The sequence below is a fragment of the Rattus norvegicus genome, chromosome 1 (assembly GCF_036323735.1).
Source record: "Rattus norvegicus strain BN/NHsdMcwi chromosome 1, GRCr8, whole genome shotgun sequence".
In the NCBI taxonomy this organism is placed as follows: Eukaryota; Metazoa; Chordata; class Mammalia; order Rodentia; family Muridae; genus Rattus; species Rattus norvegicus.
This window is the reverse complement of record NC_086019.1, coordinates 31958329-31975610: the sequence shown is the minus strand read 5'-3', so window position 1 is coordinate 31975610 and position 17282 is coordinate 31958329.

Sequence of the window (17282 nt, the reverse complement as noted above, 5' to 3'; positions counted from 1 at the left end):
CAAGTCTTGAGTTCAAGTGTTAGCTTCACACTATGTAACCCTTATATTGTACTGCATTATAGAGATATACAAGCAGACTATAGATAACCTTCCCTTGTGTCAGTCACCTGAAAGCTGCCGCTGTCCTCCTTGGGACCCACCTAGGATTTTCTTTCTTTTCCTCCTCCACAGGCCTAATTTACATTTGAATCCTGAGAAAGCATTAGCACCCTCAGGTGATGGAGTCTAGGGCTCCAACCCTCACTCCCTCCCTCCCCACTGCTTTGTCACTGTGAATTAGCCTCAACTGCTCTTGGCCTCCTTGCAAGTTCAGAAGTTGACACTGTCCTGACTTCTTCTGCTCAGTGTGTCTATCAGCCTCACCTGGACTCTGTCTGTCTGTCTGTCTGTCATTTGTTTTGTTTTTATAACCTTTGCTCCACTACATGAAGACACAAGTTTCTTTAACCCTCTGTGTCGCATGAACCATAAGCCATTGGACCTCACTTGTTGACACTCTTTGGGGAAGGTCAGAACATACATCATGGGGCTGGTCTTCAGGGGTTTACAGTCTCATCCCACATCTAGTTGACTCCCTCTGCTATGTATGTGACATTGAGCACTTGGCCCCCTGTCTGTGCTCAGTCTCAAACTAATGCATGAATGTGCTGTGGGCTGAAGTGAACGTTTCTGGTTTCTGTGGAGATTCAGTGGTGTCTTGTGATGTTTTTCTGGAAACTGTCTTATGAGAGGGTAGTTTTGCTGAAGCAGACACATGGGAGAATCTTTTGCCGAGAACAGGCACATGACATTTTTTCTGGAAGCAGCCTGGAAAAAGGATGCGTGATGTTTTGTTAAAGCAGATGCTTGAGAGAACATGTGATATTTGGGAAGGGTATAAATATAACCCTACAGACAGCAGACAATGCTGTGTGATAATTGTACATCTTATCATTCTTTGCTTCCTCGGACTCAGGCTGAGAGGCTGAGCCTTGCGATTTCTTCTAGATCTAACTGCCGTTGCTGATTCATGAATGGTGTTTGCTAGTGGATAGAGCTGCTGTTGCTGACTTGTATCGCCACCCTTGGGGGAAAACACTGTTTCACCACTAACAGGGATGTCTTTTAATTTACAAATACATTTCACTGGGCCAGAAAAATTTCTCAGAAAACAAAGATGCTTACTGCCATGCCTGGCTATCTGAGTTAGATCCCTGGAACTCAAATGGTGGAAGGAGAAAGCAGATTCCTATAAGCTATCCTCTAACTTTGGGGTGTGCACAAGTATATACTTACATACACTTGAGCACTTGGATGCATATATACCCAATAAACAGATGGGTATAAAGAGAATGGATGGATGGATAGATGATAGATAGGTAGGTAGGTAGATAGATAGATAGATAGATAGATAGATAGATAGATAGATAGACAGACAGATAGATGATAGACAGACAGATGGATGGGTGGGTGAGCAGACAGACAGACAAACAGACAGACACAAATGCAAAAGAATGCCTTTTACCCAATGCAGAAGTCCCATGTCTTCTGTCTTACTTCACCAGGACCAGGTGCTCACTCTATAAAATGTTCTTTTTATACTGACTGAGAAAATTATATTCCTTCCCCTTTATTCTATTAAGGCTATGAATTAACTATATTAGCTGGTATCAGAGTGAAAACCAACTTCCTATCATTAGGTTAAACACTGGGGTTTTCCTGCCATCTGTTGTACTTTTGGCATACATTCTTGGCTCGTTTGCTCTATTTTGACAAGGATATTCCAAACTAAGGGAGAAGGGATCATCAACAGATGCTAACTCTGAGATGACAGAGATGCCAGAATTATCTCACAGATTTGAAGCAGACGCTGTCATAGAAGCGATTCCATGAGCAATTATAAAAACACACTAAAAAGGTGAAAAATTATGAAAACACACTAAGTAGCCTAATCTGAGAAGCAGAAATATAAAAAGCTAGCACACTTGAGAACTTATAGACAGAAGCATTTGCAGGGGTGTGTGTGTGTGTGTGTGTGTGTGTGTGTGTGTGTGTGTGTGTGTGTGTGTGTGTGTGTACCATTTTCCCTCAGTTTTCCACTGTTCTGTCTTAAGCCCATGTCTTCCATAATACCCTGGCTACACCTTGCTAGAACTCATCAAGTACTGTAAGTTTATTTTCCAGCACTAAAATGCATTCTTCCTGTACTGCTTCTTTTCTGGATAGGTCCCACCCATCTGCATCCATGAACATGTAGGTTTCTTGGTAGTCTTGACCCTACAGGTGGCCTGAAGGTTGTTACCTATTCTGTCTGTGAGCAAACGTACCTACCTTCTCTGAAGCTCGCTGCCCATTCTGTCTCTGAGCATGTTTCCCTATCTTCTTATACCTTTTTCCTGAACATTAGTCACATTTCCTGTTTTCCACATACTTGATAATTTTTTTAAACTCCTCAGACATTGCAAATAACGTGGCAAAGGCCCCAGATTCTGACCTAGTACCACAACTAGTGGCTTTTCCTAGAGGTAAGTCACCTTTTTCCAGTTCCCATATGAAACCCTATCTGTGCCTCAGTGGACTAAAACTAAGTAAGTTACTCTATACACCAGCCATATGGCTGTTGAGATGAGCTGGTTTTTGCTGGGAACTTGGGCGTCTTCCTGCACACGTCGCTCTGAGACTGAACCACATACTATGCACAGATGAAATGCAGACTTGGAGGTCCACCCCATGTCCTCTCCTCTGGGGAATTTCCTCCTCTCTCTTCTTCATAATATTGATATCCTTAATATTGATGTCCTCTGAGCCCTGGCTGAAGTGGAAATTTCTGGTTTCTGTGGAGACTCAGTTGTGTCGTGTGATGTTTTTCTGAAGCCTGTCTTATGAAAGGGTGTTTTGCAGCAGCAGACATGTGACAGGATGTTTTGCTGAGAACAGGCACGTGGTGTTTTCCTGGCTGTCTTGTGAACAGGCATATAATGTTTTGCTGGAGCAGATGCTTGAGAGGGTGCCTAATGTTAAGAAAGAATATAAATACAAACCCACAGAGAGTGAGAGGACACTTTTGCATTGGTTCACCTTGCAACACTTGGCTGGTTTTAGCTGATCTTCACTTTGTTGTGACTTGGTAGAGAGAAAAGCCACCAAAGAACTTCTTGTGGTGTTCTGGCTACTTCCTGCTGCTTCTGTGGACTCAGGCAGAGTTGGCTACGCCTTTCCATTTCTTCCGTGTTGAGCTGCTGCTACTCGTTCATGTTTCGTGTTTTCTATTGAACTGGACTGCTGGTATCCTGACAATGAAGAGTGGAATCAACCCAAAGAACTACTACTAAACAGATCCACAACCCCCTTTTCCTATTAACCTTCTCCCTCCCCTGCCTCTGGTTGATGGGCTAGAAGGGAAGTTTAAGAAACCTAAATAAAGTAGCTTTAGAGATAAATCTAAGCCCATACCTGCCTCTCTGCTTGAGTCCATTGCAGCCATACTCCATGCAGAATGGACAAATCCCATGGGCAAAAGGCCAAGACCTAACAACCTCACGGTGCAGCTGCTTCATGGGAGGGGATACATGAGACACTTCTGCTCCCCGTCACTCTGTCACCTCCATGCACTTGGGGCTTGAAAGCATTATTCTCTTCAGGCTTCTCCTTGCTCCCTGGAGAATGGTTTGCCTAGCAGCTTCTCAACTGCCTTGTCTTCTGTCAAAGTCCCTTGCTCCTTGCCAGATCCATGTGCAGTCCCCATGAGGTGGGACAGCTGGTAGGAGGACAAGAGTAGAACCATCTGTGTACACACTAGAAAAAAAATTTCCCCCGACTGGAAGTTGGGACTAGAGGTACACATCTGTACCCTGTCAATATGCCTGAATCCTCAAGCCTTCCCTGCACTCACTGATATCCCACCTGATATTAAGGCAGGTGGATTAAAATCCAAGGTTTATATCCATAGTCACAGGACACTAGGGTGATACTGATGAGTGTGAACTCTGGCTGACCAAGAAGAGAATGGTGAATCCACACAGCTGAGGGCTAGACTGGTCCCCTCCCAGGCAGAAGGAACTCCTAGTACTCAAATATATCTCAGAGATACTCTTTCTCAAAAGCTTTCTCCCAGCCAGGCTGGCCCATCATAGTAACCACCACCACCCAAGTGTATCTTGAACAGAAGTGCAGATACCAACACACACACACACACACACACACACACACACACACACACACACACACACCCCTGGAACATCTGCCACCAATCTCTTAAAATCTAGAAGCTTTTTATGCTGCAATTAAAAACTGTACATGTTGTTTAAGCTATGGACCCATCTCACTGTTTGGCCATCAACCTACTGGGTCAGAAAACAGAAGATAGACAGCTGGGTGTCTCAATCACTACTGAGTACAGCAGCAAGCAGGGGACTGTGACACAGCTAAGGCTGCACACAGCAGTCTGCCCAGAGGACTGCAGAAACCAAGTAATCCTTTCAGAAGTAACTGTCCCTCAGCTGCCATAGCTCCAGAACCACTGGGGGACCAAGAAGGCTGTGTGTGAGTCTGCACAGAATAGGAGAATGTGCCTCTCCCAGTGGGATCAAAGAGAAGACGTGACAGATATCAAGGAAACCCCTGCAAAGGTCTCTAGTGGCTTGTGTATTCTTCAGTAATTGAAAGTGAATGGGAGCAGTGGGGTTTGGGGAGGCCAAAGCTGTGTTATGTGGTGCCTCCTAGTGTTGTAGCTTTCCTGCAGGTCAGAAAATGGGGATTCTTCAGCCGCTAGTGGCTCCTTCCAGGTAGGCCAAGGCCAATGACAGCTCTTGACAACAGCCAATGTTGTCATCATGCAGGGCCTGGGTGTCTGAAACCCTGCCTATAAAGATTTGATAGATCTGGAGATCATCCAGTGATCTCAATGTCTCTCTCTCTCTCTCTCTCTCTCTCTCTATCATCCACTTGTTCAGCCTTGGACCTTACCTCAAGCCATTGACTGCTCATCCTATGGTTCTCCCACCTCTGTAGCTTGTCCTGCTGAGCCCTCAGCTGCTGAACAACCTGCCCCTCCTTGACTTCTGTGGCATGCCATGCCACTACTCTGCTGCCCCTGCCCTGCCACTCCACTATCTGTGCTACTTTATTCTTTACCAGCTCGTCCCATTCTGCTAAAAATAAATACAATGATCAGCTTTAATCATTATCTTGACACAATCTAGAATCACCTGGGAAGAGAGTATTAATCGAGAATTGTCTACCCAGGGTTATCCTGGGGGCACATCTATGGACTATCATCTTAGTTATTGATATAGGAAGATCCAGCCCACTGTGGGAAGCACCATCCCCTAAGCAAGGGTTCTGTGCAAACTATTTGAAACTGCCCTTTCAGGCCTGCAGTAAGCAGCTGTTAATTGTTGTGTAGTCTCCCCGAGGCATCAGTGGAATATTCATGATGGCCATTCCTGGGCATAAGAGGAATTCCACTGGCTTGTTTAACAGCCTTTAACTCAAGGTACCCAAGCGAACAAGAGAGAGTCTAAAAATGCCTAGTTATGGAGTCAAATTTTCCCATCCCAAGGTCTTTTCTTACATGAAAATGAACATCCAGAGTATTTCTTACACAAACTTAAAGAACTTATCATTAGCTGGGTGTGGGGGTGCACACCACTAATCCCAGCCCTCTGGAAGCAGAGGCAGGCAGAGCTCTGTGAGTTTGAGTCCAGACTGGTCTACATAATGAGTTCTAGACCAGCCAGAACTGCATAGTGAGACCCTCTCTCAAAGTAAAAAGAGAATTCTCATCGATGCTAACAGTGATTCTATCTGATCATGGCGATGCTTCACCAATTGCCAGCTCTGAACGTACCCAAAGTTCTTCTCACCGATTCTGTCCATCTGGAGTACATGAGACAGACTTATGCTTTGTTCACAGCTCTGTGCTCAAGGTTTGATCTTACTGGGGACCACCCCTATGCCTACCACCCTCACCCACCTCAAAATTTCTAGTTCTTGACTGGAAGTTAAACCTGCTTGCTTTGAAGAAAAGGCCAAGAACACTCAGATGTCAACATGAAATGGTGCAGGTGCTGCCGAGAGCTCTCTCAAAATATTCACCTCTGCCTTTCAGCTATCTCCTCTAGCTTGCACCTCTGGCACCAGGTCATATCCTCAAGGTTTATAACTTGTAATGGCACTAGGTCATATCTTCTAGGTTTATAACTTGTGTCTCTTCTACAAACAGTCCTTCTTGCTATATCCTGTCAAAACTAAATCCACGATGTATGCCAGGAACAAAGAGAAATACATGGCTTCTTGCTCCCCATGGGCTTGGTTAATGTTTATGATTATATATATTTATTATAACTATTATTACTAATGTTAATTACCTGCTTATTTAAATAAAATCATCTATTTTCCTAGACTTCCCAAAGTTAATCCAAGATAAGAGGCCTGCAGATAAATCTCATGGACGTGCATGCTAGTCCTTCTACATGATGAGCTCAGACCCTGGCTTTGTCGATGCTTTGTGTTCTGAGGACTTTTATCAAAGAGTTCTCTTCTTTATATAAAACTCCTCATAGCAACAGTCACAATATAGGCCTCTGATAGTACTTCCATAGTGTTAGGGGTTTTTTTTTAACATGTATGGTTGTTTTGCCTGCATGCATATCTGTGTATCACATGTATGACTGGTGCTCTTAGAGGCCAAAAGGGGGTGTTGGACTCCCTGAAACTGGATCTATAGACAGTAGTAAGCTGTCATGTGGGTGCAGGGATCAAACTCAGGTCCTCTAAAAGAGCAGTCAGTGATGAGCTGTCTCCCCAGCCCTGCAAGTGGCTTCTACCAGTTAATGTAATTTACTCAAATCAGCTGAATGCTTAAAATACCAGCTCTTATTACAGCCTGGTTAGTGAGGTTTTCTCAAGGTATGAAGCAGTGCAGAGACCTAGGGGTCTCTAATACGTACGGTGCATGTCTGAGAACCAATTTTACATAGGAAAATCCCTACTCAGTGCTGCAGGAATCTGAGGAAAAGATCCAGGAAATAACAAGAAACATGGTGTCTTCACCAGTTCAAAGAATCTGAAAATATCACTGATGTGTTTATAAAAAGATAAAGAGAGGATATGTCCCAGGTTTCAGCACCAATGTTGTATAGATGAAAAGATAGAATGGGAATATGTTCTATGGAGGTGTGGTGAGGTACGGGAAAGGGGGTGCCTCCGTAGGCCATGCTGAGACATCCCTTCTCCCTGAGGGACCAGCCACATGGATGGATTACTGGGCAAATAGTTTAAAAACCAGGTGACATCCTCTGCTGTTCTAGCTTAAGTGTTTTTGAGTTCCTGAAGACTACATTCCCCAATCTTGTTCTATGCCCCAAGATTTATATATCTTTTCAGGGCATGGGGAGGAGAGTTAAGAGAATAGTAGGGCAGAGAAAGAGAGAGAAACAGAGAAACGGAGTAGAGAACTAGAAGAGTAGAGGCCGGCCATGAGCATGTGGAGAGAAGGGGTGAGGGGAATGGGTAGAGAAGGGACACAGGGGAAAGAGGGTGAGAGCAAGAGAGCGAGGAGGGGGCAAGCAGCTCCTTTTATAGTGTCAGGCATACCAAGCTATTGCCAGGTAACTGTGGGGGTGGAGCTTAGACGGAATGCTAACAACCAACAGGTTAGTAACTATTAAAATGGGAGTCATAAGTCTGTCATTCCAGATCTCAGCCTTTGAGGTCTCTGCTCATCCTGGGTAGAGATGAGATCTTCTCCATAGGACTAGAGCCTGATTCAGCACCACAGGAGAGACAGAGCTACAGCATCAGGGCTGGACACTGGGCATGCTACAGACATGCTCAGGTAATCAGGGAGGATGTCCTCATGCCTTCTTGAGAGCCACAGACGAGACACTGCCAAGGAGTGTAAGAAAAATTCCATGACACAGAGGTGTGGAAATCAGAGTGGTCACCCAGTCATCATAGCCAGGTATCTGTAATGACTGCAGCCAGAGACAAAGGTAGGATGTCAAGACGGCTGTATCAACTCACAGGACCTTCCTGCCACACAGAGAGGAAACTGCCATCGCAAGCCTTATTTAGTTTCAACAGTGAGAAAACTGCTGGAAATACAGGAGAGTCTTGGTTTACATCAAGACTCGTCAGAAATAAACGCTTCCCCAGCCTTTGACAGATTAAGTGGAGAAAACCAGCAGGTTTTGTAAATCAAGCTAAATAAATGATTGGGTAATGGCTGTCTAGTAAACTGCTTTCGCAAGGACAGGGAATACTGTCTCGTAGAATAAAAACAAACACTATAAAAATAATCATACCCCAGTATCCAAAGAAACCATTAAGGAACATAGTGAAAGCTGCCTTTATACCAGAGTTAAGGGACAACAGTGGCAAATGAGGAGTGAATAACAAATCTAAAATGAAAACCAATTATGCAATTTGAAGAACAAAATCCTAAATTGCTATTCAAAGAGAAAACAAAAACCCCAATTACAGGTTAATTTTTAAAGTAAAATGAGAACCTGAGACATGAAGATGCGGATGTGGGGAACTGCGCTCCGAGAAAATGTCAGCGCCACAGAGCTGTTTATTTTAGTGGAAAAAATAAATGGTTGTGCATTTCTCCTTGTGCAGACAGAGGGCTCTGTCTCTGGCGGCAAGCACTGTGGGATTATCTTCTGCAGCCATGACCCCTTGTTGGTGAGATCTAAGGACAATAGACCACGGGGCAAGAAGCCCAGGTTAACCACCTCTTCAAAAGTCAGCATGTGTAACTCCTGTGAATTTCCAGTGTTCTGAGAGGTGATGCGCTCCTGCTTTTTCTTTTTTTTTTTTATTGGATTGTTTTTATTTATATGTTATCCCCTTTCCCGGTTTCCCATCCATAAACCCCCTATCCCATCCCCCCTTCCCTTTCTTCTCTAAGAGTGTTCCCGTATCCATCCACCCACCTCTTTCCACCTCTTTCCACCTCCCCACCCTGACATTCCCCTACATTAGGGGGGAGGGGTCGAGCCTTGACAGGACCAAGGACTTCTTCTCCCTTTGGTGCCCAACAAGGCCATCCTCTGCTACATATGCAGCTGGAACCATGGGTCTCTCCATGTGTACTCTTTGGATGGTGTTTAGTCCCTGGGAGCTCTGGTTGATTGGTAATGTTGTTCTTATGGGGTTGTAAAGAAACCATTGTTTAGAAAATAAGGTGGCACAAGCCTCTTTTGGAACACTCCAGAGCTCACAGGACTTGTGCTTACCATGCACAGCAGGATCTTTCCTCAATAAATTCAGGGTGAAGATGAACCTGGAGTCAGAAAGCCCAGCTTTCCCTGGGACCTTGTTGCAAAGAGCCCATTACCATGTTTGAAATAACAGTCCCTTCTCCCTCTTATTCAATGTTTCCTGATCATTTTAAGGGGCTCTGGGGCCCTGAGATTCCTGCATACTGTGAACAGGGCTGGACAACACAGTATCCACTGAAGGCACATCTTGTTTTAAGCCTCCGTGTTTCCAACTCTGACGCAGGGGCGAGTTGGGACATTTCTTTGCCCTCAGCAACCTGGCATCTAATTGTGTATGTCAAGGTTAGACATTGGTGTTTCAGATTTCCCTTTGGAAGCTGGGTGTTCCTGTCTCTCCAGATCAATAACATTGAGTTCTGGAATATTCAGTAACCACTCTGTGGCTTCCCATTGACAGACAGGACACTGGACAAAGAGCTCCTTGGTATGGTCCTCTTTATCCTCACTAAGGTTACAGGCAAGGCCCATGTACTGGGGACAGAGAGATGACCACCTACCCTGGCTGGCCTTGAGTTGGATGTGTCTGCTTCCTGGCTTGGCATTTCGTGGTTGTTGTACCAGCCCTTCAGAAAAGACGCCTCAGGCTGCACGCGCTATCCGTTTGTTGTTTATCCTCCACACCATAGTTGTAGAAAGAAAAAAAAAGTTTACCTGAGATATTCTATATGGTTACTTATAAACCTGAATCTTTTAAGTACTTAAACTGTCATCCCACCCAGGTCTGGTCCAGCCCATAATGTCAGGGATTTTAAATGAGTCATGAAGATTTAAGGGACCCTAGTGACTGTGCGTTCAGTTGGAAACAGATCAGTTGGCCACTTAATCCCCTGTGGGAATCTAGGTTCAGAAATGGGAGATGCTGACTAAGGGAATAGGGTCCCTTCAAGCCTGACTTTGGGACTCCAGGGGTGTAGCCTAACAGGTGTTGGGGGTTGTTTCACCTGAGATAACTCAGGTAACACTGCCAAGCTAGACCACATCATTACCATGGAGATTTGAGTGAGAGTGGTAATGTAGACTGTATCTGAATGCTTGGCCCCCAGTTGGAGGAACTGTTTAGAAACTCCATGGAGACATGGTGTGGCTTTATTAGAGGAGGTGTACCACTATGGGGCTTTGAAATCTCAAACATGCATACCATTCCCAAATAACTAACAATCTTTCTCCCTCTCCCCCTCGCTCCCCCTCCCCCCCGGCTCATGCTTGTGAATCAGATGCTACTTCTGTAGCTCCATGCCAGCCTGCCTGCCCGCCCGCCCGCCCGCCCGCCTGCCTGCCTGCCTGCCTGCCTGCCTGCCTGCCTGCCTGCCAGCCTGCCTGCCAGCCTGCCTGCCTGCCTGCCAGCCTGCCAGCCTGCCTGCCAGCCTGCCAGCCTGCCTGCCAGCCTGCCTGCCTGCCTGCCAGCCTGCCTGCCTGCCTGCCTGCCTGCCCGCCCGCCCGCCCGCCCGCCCGCCCGCCTGCCTGCCTGCCTGCCTGCCTGCCTGCCTGCTTGCCACAGGTGGAACTGTGAGCCCCAAATTAAATGCTTTCTTTTATAAGTTACCTTGGTCATAATGTTTTATGACAGCAACAATGACTAAGACAGTTACATTTCACACCAAATGTGCCTGGCTTTTTCCACCTGCCACCTCAGCCTTCACCCCTATGGCAGTTTAAATAGGTTTGGCCCCTATAGACTCTTGTGTTTGAATGCTTGGCCCATGGAGAATGTCACTGTAAGAAGGTGTGGTCCTATTGGAGGAAGTGTGTCACTGTGGAGGCAGGACTTGGAGGACATATATCTATGATCAAGCTCTGCCCAGAGTGGAATCCAGTCTCCCCTTGGCTGCTTTTTGATCAAGATGTAGAACTTGACTCCTACCTGCAAGCTGCCATGTTTCCTGCCATGATAATAGTGGCCTAAACCTCTGAAACTGTAAACCAGACCCAATTGAATGTTTTCTTTTATAAGAGCTGTCTTGGTCATGGAGTCTTTTCAGAGCAATAAAATCCTCACTGAGAAAACCCCTCCCTGTCTCTCACTTATATTTCCCATGTGTTGGTTTCTGCAGCTTGGGAAAAACTTTGTCAGAAACCAAAGAAATTGAACCTCTTCACAGGGACAGCTCCAAGCAAGCATGATGTCTGGTTGGCAAGAGATATGGCGGCATGAAAGTAATTCTGGTTAGGTCTCATTGTAAACAGATGTGGCATTAAGAGACATGTTGCAACCCCATAAGAAGAACAACAATATCAACCAACCAGACTTCCCTAGAGCTCCCAGGAACTAAACCACCAACCACATGGAGGGACCCATGGCTCCAGCTGCATATGTAGGATGTCCTTATCTAGCATGAGCGAGAGGAGAGGCCCTTGGTCCTGTGAAGGCTCGATGCCCCAGTGTAGGGAATGCCAGGGCAGTGAAATAGGAGTAGATGAGTGGGTAGGTGGGGGAGCACCCTCATAGAAGCAGGGTGAGGGGGATGGGATAGGGGGGCTTCAGAGGAGAAACATGGAAAGGGGATAACGTTTGAGATGTAAATAAATAAAATATCCAATTAAAAAGGAGAGAGAGAGCCAGGTTGCAGTGAGGGAGACTCTCAGTGGCCACACCAGCACCCTTCCTGCAGGTACTTTCTCTCCTCTTAGAGGAGCCTCATCACTGAGAGCAGAAGTCACTGAAGTGAAATGGCACCAGGAAGACACTGTGCTGGGAATTGGTTATGCCAACATGGTGGCAACTTCTGGCTTGCTCAGCAGCTGGTTTATGCTCTTGTTCCTTCACAGTGGTTACCTCTCACAAGAGGAAGGGAGCAGGGTGGCAAGCAATTAAACACCATGTACATTTAGATTGAAAATGACCGGCAGTGGAGAGAAGGAGAGAGAGGGGGAAGAGAGAGAATGTCTTTCCGAGTTACTAAATTTCTCAAAACTTTAAATGTCTTTAACTGGCAAAACAATACACTTGAATTTTGGATTTTAATAAGACAGTAAATAGAAAAAGAACTCTTACCAGCACCCACCCATACTCCATCTTGTAATTGGCCACCATTGCTCACAGTTCTGCCTATTATTGATCTCTGAGACAATAATATGCTTTGTTGATGCTTACCGACTTGTCAGTTTAGGGTATTACTGCTGACTTGCTTTAGTTCCTCCTTCTACACATCTGACCGATGCCCTTACTGCACAATTGGATCTTGTGTTACTTTTCGGCACAGCTGGAATCTTGTTCTCCATTCTGTAAATAGTAGAGTGTGTATACATACGGTTTTCTTCTTTATGATGCACTCCTTCCACCCCTGGATTTTCCTCTGCTCCTCGTCTGTCTCTCTCTTCCACCTCCCAGACAGGGCTGGCTGATTATGAAGCCTAGAAAAAGCAGTTACAAACAGGTAGAATCCTATACTTTTCTATCGTGGACGTTTGGTTTTCCTGGAGTTTTTAATTGCATTGTTTTTATATCACCCGCTGTTAGCTTGTCCTTGAGATCTGGCATTTTTATATTTGTTGGTTAGCTAGTTTTGAATTTTTTTAAACAAAGTCTTACTACATAACCCACACAGGGTTTGAATTTTCACTGCAGTCCAGGCTGACCTTAAAGCTGAGCTCTTCCTGCTGAAGCCCCTTTAATGCTAGGATTAAAGGCCTGTTCCACCTTGTACAGGTAACATCTGCTGTTTTAGAGGTTCAGTGGAATTGAGGAGATCAATCCCCAGCATGATTGTTCTCCTTAGAGATACTCCTCCAGTACCTGGGCTTATTGCTCCCTTCAGCTATAACTGTCACCCTAAAATAGAAACACTTCACATACTGGGTATGCCCACTCTTGATTCAGGTCTGTGTTTCGGGGTGGTTTTCCCGATTTACCTATCATTTTGTTGGAATTCTTTCTCTGTAATACTCAACAATGGTTCATGGTTCTCTCTCCAAGCCATCTCCCCTTTGTATGTGTATGTTTTTGTGTCTGAGTTTTCCTTTTATATAATGACTGAGTCACACTGGATCCAGTCCTCCCTGAAAACCTTATTTGAATTTGATCGCCCATATAAAAGCCTTATTTACAATGAGGTCACCATCTGGAGAAGTGCAGGTTAGGATTTGGGTATCTTCGAGGGGGACACAGTAATGCCGACAGTACTCTAGTGGTTCATTTTCACATCTCCAGGCTCAAGACTCACCTCACCTACACACCTTTACTTCCTTTGTGAAACTGTAGCACTGGCCACCACACCACTGTACTTTCCGAAGATGTCTTTATCAGCTAACAGGATGCCTCAGATGGTGAAGGCTTGTGTCATCAAGTCTGATGACCTGAGTTCAATTCCTCAGATCCATATGGTGGAAGGAAACAACTGAGCTGACTCCTCAAGCTGACCTGTGACCACCATACGCATGCCATAACATGTGAAAACATGCACATGTGTGCACACATGTGCACACACACATAGAAAAATAAGTAAGTATATGGAGTAATTTTCAAAGAAGACCTGCTTATTCCAAGACATTTCTGTTGCAAATAAGTCAATTAAGATTATATAATCTAATCAATATGAAGTAAGGTCTATTTTTTATGAACACAAAGTTAAGGGTGGCAGAAAACTTGTTAGCAAGAAACATAATTTAAAATAATTACTATGGAAACAGGAAAGATGGTTAAGAGCACCAGCTGCTCTCCAGGAGACCTGGGTACAGTTCTCAGTCCCCATATAGTACCTCCCAACCATCTATAACTCCAGTTCTAGGGAATCCGATGCCCTCTTGGTAAACTCCAAGGATACCAGACACATGTGTGGTACACACACATACATGCAGCAAAACACTCAGACACAGAAAATAAAAACAAATTTTTAAAACTACTATGAAAGTAAAATTAAGCATAAAATAAAATAAACATAAAACACTGTGACAGTCTCTTAGGCCTCTGCAGGGACTTTTCCTATGGGTCGTTTCAAATTTCCTGTGTTCTGAATCTTTGGGGAAAACCTAAACCCATGTACTCTTCTTTTGAATTGTTCAGAACCTGTTAGTAACCCTGTGCCCAAAGAACAGATAAGTCTGAACTCAGAGGAGTGGACAACAGCCACACATTTGCACATCCATGCAGAACACTTTGCAGGACTAGACCCTTAGCATAGCTGAAGGGAAGTCTGCTGGGTGGCTCTCCTGTGTCCTGACTCTGAAGCTACCCTGTGCTCAACATTCCATCAAAAGTGCTCACACGATGACCCACATGTCAACCAAGGTTCCTGTCTCCTCATCTGCCATCTGCTTGCCAAAATGTTTTCTGGAATGATGGCTTTATGATTAAACCACCTACACCCTGCACTTCCAGAGCTGTGGTCTGAACTCTGTCAGTTAGCTGGGACCTTGATGTCATGAGACTACTTTCTCGAGAGCCCTCAGAGTCTGGGTGGTGCAAAGTAGCCATGGGAGCTGCCTGCCAGGAGAAAGACAAAGGACTCTTAATAAACAACAACATTAAGTCACACCATGCTGTGGTGGTAACACGGTCAGGATGCAGGCATGGCAGGTGAACTAAGTGCCTTCAGGTGGGATATTCTTACCACAGTTTGAGAATATGGAAGTAAAAGATACCTTCAGAAAAACTGAAACATGAAAGGTAACTTCATACTAATATACTATCTTATTTTCCCATGTAGCTTTTAAAATATATAGAAATGCGAATACTATAGATATAAGATACACCCTTAAATATCATATATGTCCAAGATATTTTATATACAAACGTATGTGTCCATATGATCTTTGTAAATTTACCTGTGTTATACTTGTGTGATTTTTCTTCCCTGTTCTTTCTCATAAAATATTATAGCATGTGAATCTCTGTCTTACTTCATATTTTTTGTTGTTGTAAATATTTATCTGTATACAGTACTGAGAGGCTCACATAAGTGCACGTGTGTATGTGTGTGTGTGTGTGTGTGTGTGTGTGCGTGTGTGTGTGTGTGTACGCACGCGCAGGACCTCTTACTAACCTGGAACCCATCTATTAGGCCAGGTTCACTGGCGAATGAGGCCCAGGATAAGCCGTGTGCCATCGAGTGCTGAGATCGCAGTAACTCCACCACACTGGCCTTTTGCTCACATAAGTTCTGAAGCTCAAACTCAGGTTCTCCCAATCATACATCAGGCACCTCATGAGCTGTGCCCCTGCCCCAGCCCCAGCCAGTGCTCTCAGCAACTTGGCAGAGCAACCAGAGCACTATTGTCTGCTGTCAGCTCGGCTCGTGCACAAAGGGCTCTTTCCACGTTCTCCATAACCAGTCGTGCCATGCTGACTTCCTTTCAGTACTGAGAGGCTCACCTAAGTGCGTGTGTGTGTTTGTGAACACATACGTTTGTATATAAATTATCTTGGGCATATATGATATTTAAGGGTGTATCTTATATCTATAGTATTCGCATTTATATATATTTTAAAAGCTACATGGGAAAATAAGACAGTATATTAGTATGAAGTTACCCTTTTATGTTTCAGTTTTTCTGAAGGTATCTTTTACTTCCATATTCTCAAACTGGGAGATACCGAATCAATAAAACTGAACAAAACCTTGAGAAGCATCACTAAAAGATTTAGTGCTAAAGCTCTCTTTATCCAAGGTGCCCAGCACCCAACTAGTCTGCGCTGTTGCCAACGCAAGTCCGCCAGGAACCAGAAGAATGTTCATCCGATGGGTGAAGAGTGAGGCCCAGTTATGCTTGATTGATTCAGACGGCCTGGCCATGCCTCTTGTGTGCACCAGGACTTCCAGATTTGCTGTTTTTCCCCTCTGAACATGCATATCCCTTCTGTTGGTGTTCACCTGTTCTTAGACTTTTCCGTGAAAGTAATTGGCCATTAATGCCCTGGCCGGCGCCCATGTTTTTAACGGTATCAATTAAAGAGAAAACAGGTTTGACTGTTTTTCCAAAACTTCGCACCCTGCACTTTGCAGGGACTTTTCGAAAGGTCAGCGCTGCCTCAAAGTCAAACCTCAATCTGGACCAGCTGCCACCAGAAGCCACGAGGCTTTAGGTTTGCTGCACTGTTTGAATGAGCTAAAGTGGTGACTTCTTAAAATGTCAGCCTCGTACATTTACCCTCAAACACCACCAGATGCGTTCGTCACTCAGCAGACGTCCACTTAGCCATGACGGTGCTCTAGAGCCTGACCCTTCCACAGCCCAAAGTCTGGATACATGGATGAATTTCAAATCCTATATGTTTGTCCCTCTCTGAAGTCCATTTACCCAATTCTTTGCAAATCTAGCGACTGGGATTAAAACATAAAACAACATTTGCAGTGTTGCTGTATGTGAAATCTAGAACTCTCTTTCAGTTTCTGACAGTTTATTTAATGGATGCCTAGAATGGGCCTGACATGCTAAAATAACTACATCACCAGTCTGCCTGAGATAAAGGAACTCCCATCTCCTATGAGATCTGCCCCGTTCTGTGCTCTCCCTGACCCTCAGTATGAAATCTAGAGTGAATCTAGAAGTGGCTTGGGGAGTCCACTGAGGGCTTGGAGGGCCCACTGATAGTAACAAGACAGGATGTGGGTGTCTTAAGCCCTGTGTATCCCTATGGCCAGGATCCCTTCTGCTGGACAGAGAACTGGGGACACATACTCCCTCCAATGAATGGGCACTTACCTGCCTGCCCAGGTCTGCTGCGGGTCACAGAGCCTGACAGCCCTGCTTCGTCCTCTGCAAGTATATAATGCTCTGACTCACTTTCCTCCTTTACAAAAGGAGAACGAACAGGAGCAGAAACAGATCACTAGATGTAGGGGTTGAGAGTGATGGGTTTGTGTGCATGTTTCTCAGTACCAAGACAAAGAGCCCCGCCGCCGCTCCCCCCACCCCCTGAAAGCTAGGTACCCCTGTTGATCCCATCCATGCATGCATACTGATAAGGTCTGTTGCCTACAGCAGGGAGGGAGACGGCCCGAGTCCCACCGGGAGACAAGGCTAAGGTACTTCCGGTGGTCATAGACGAAAACTAACACAGTTGAATCTGTATTCAGCTTT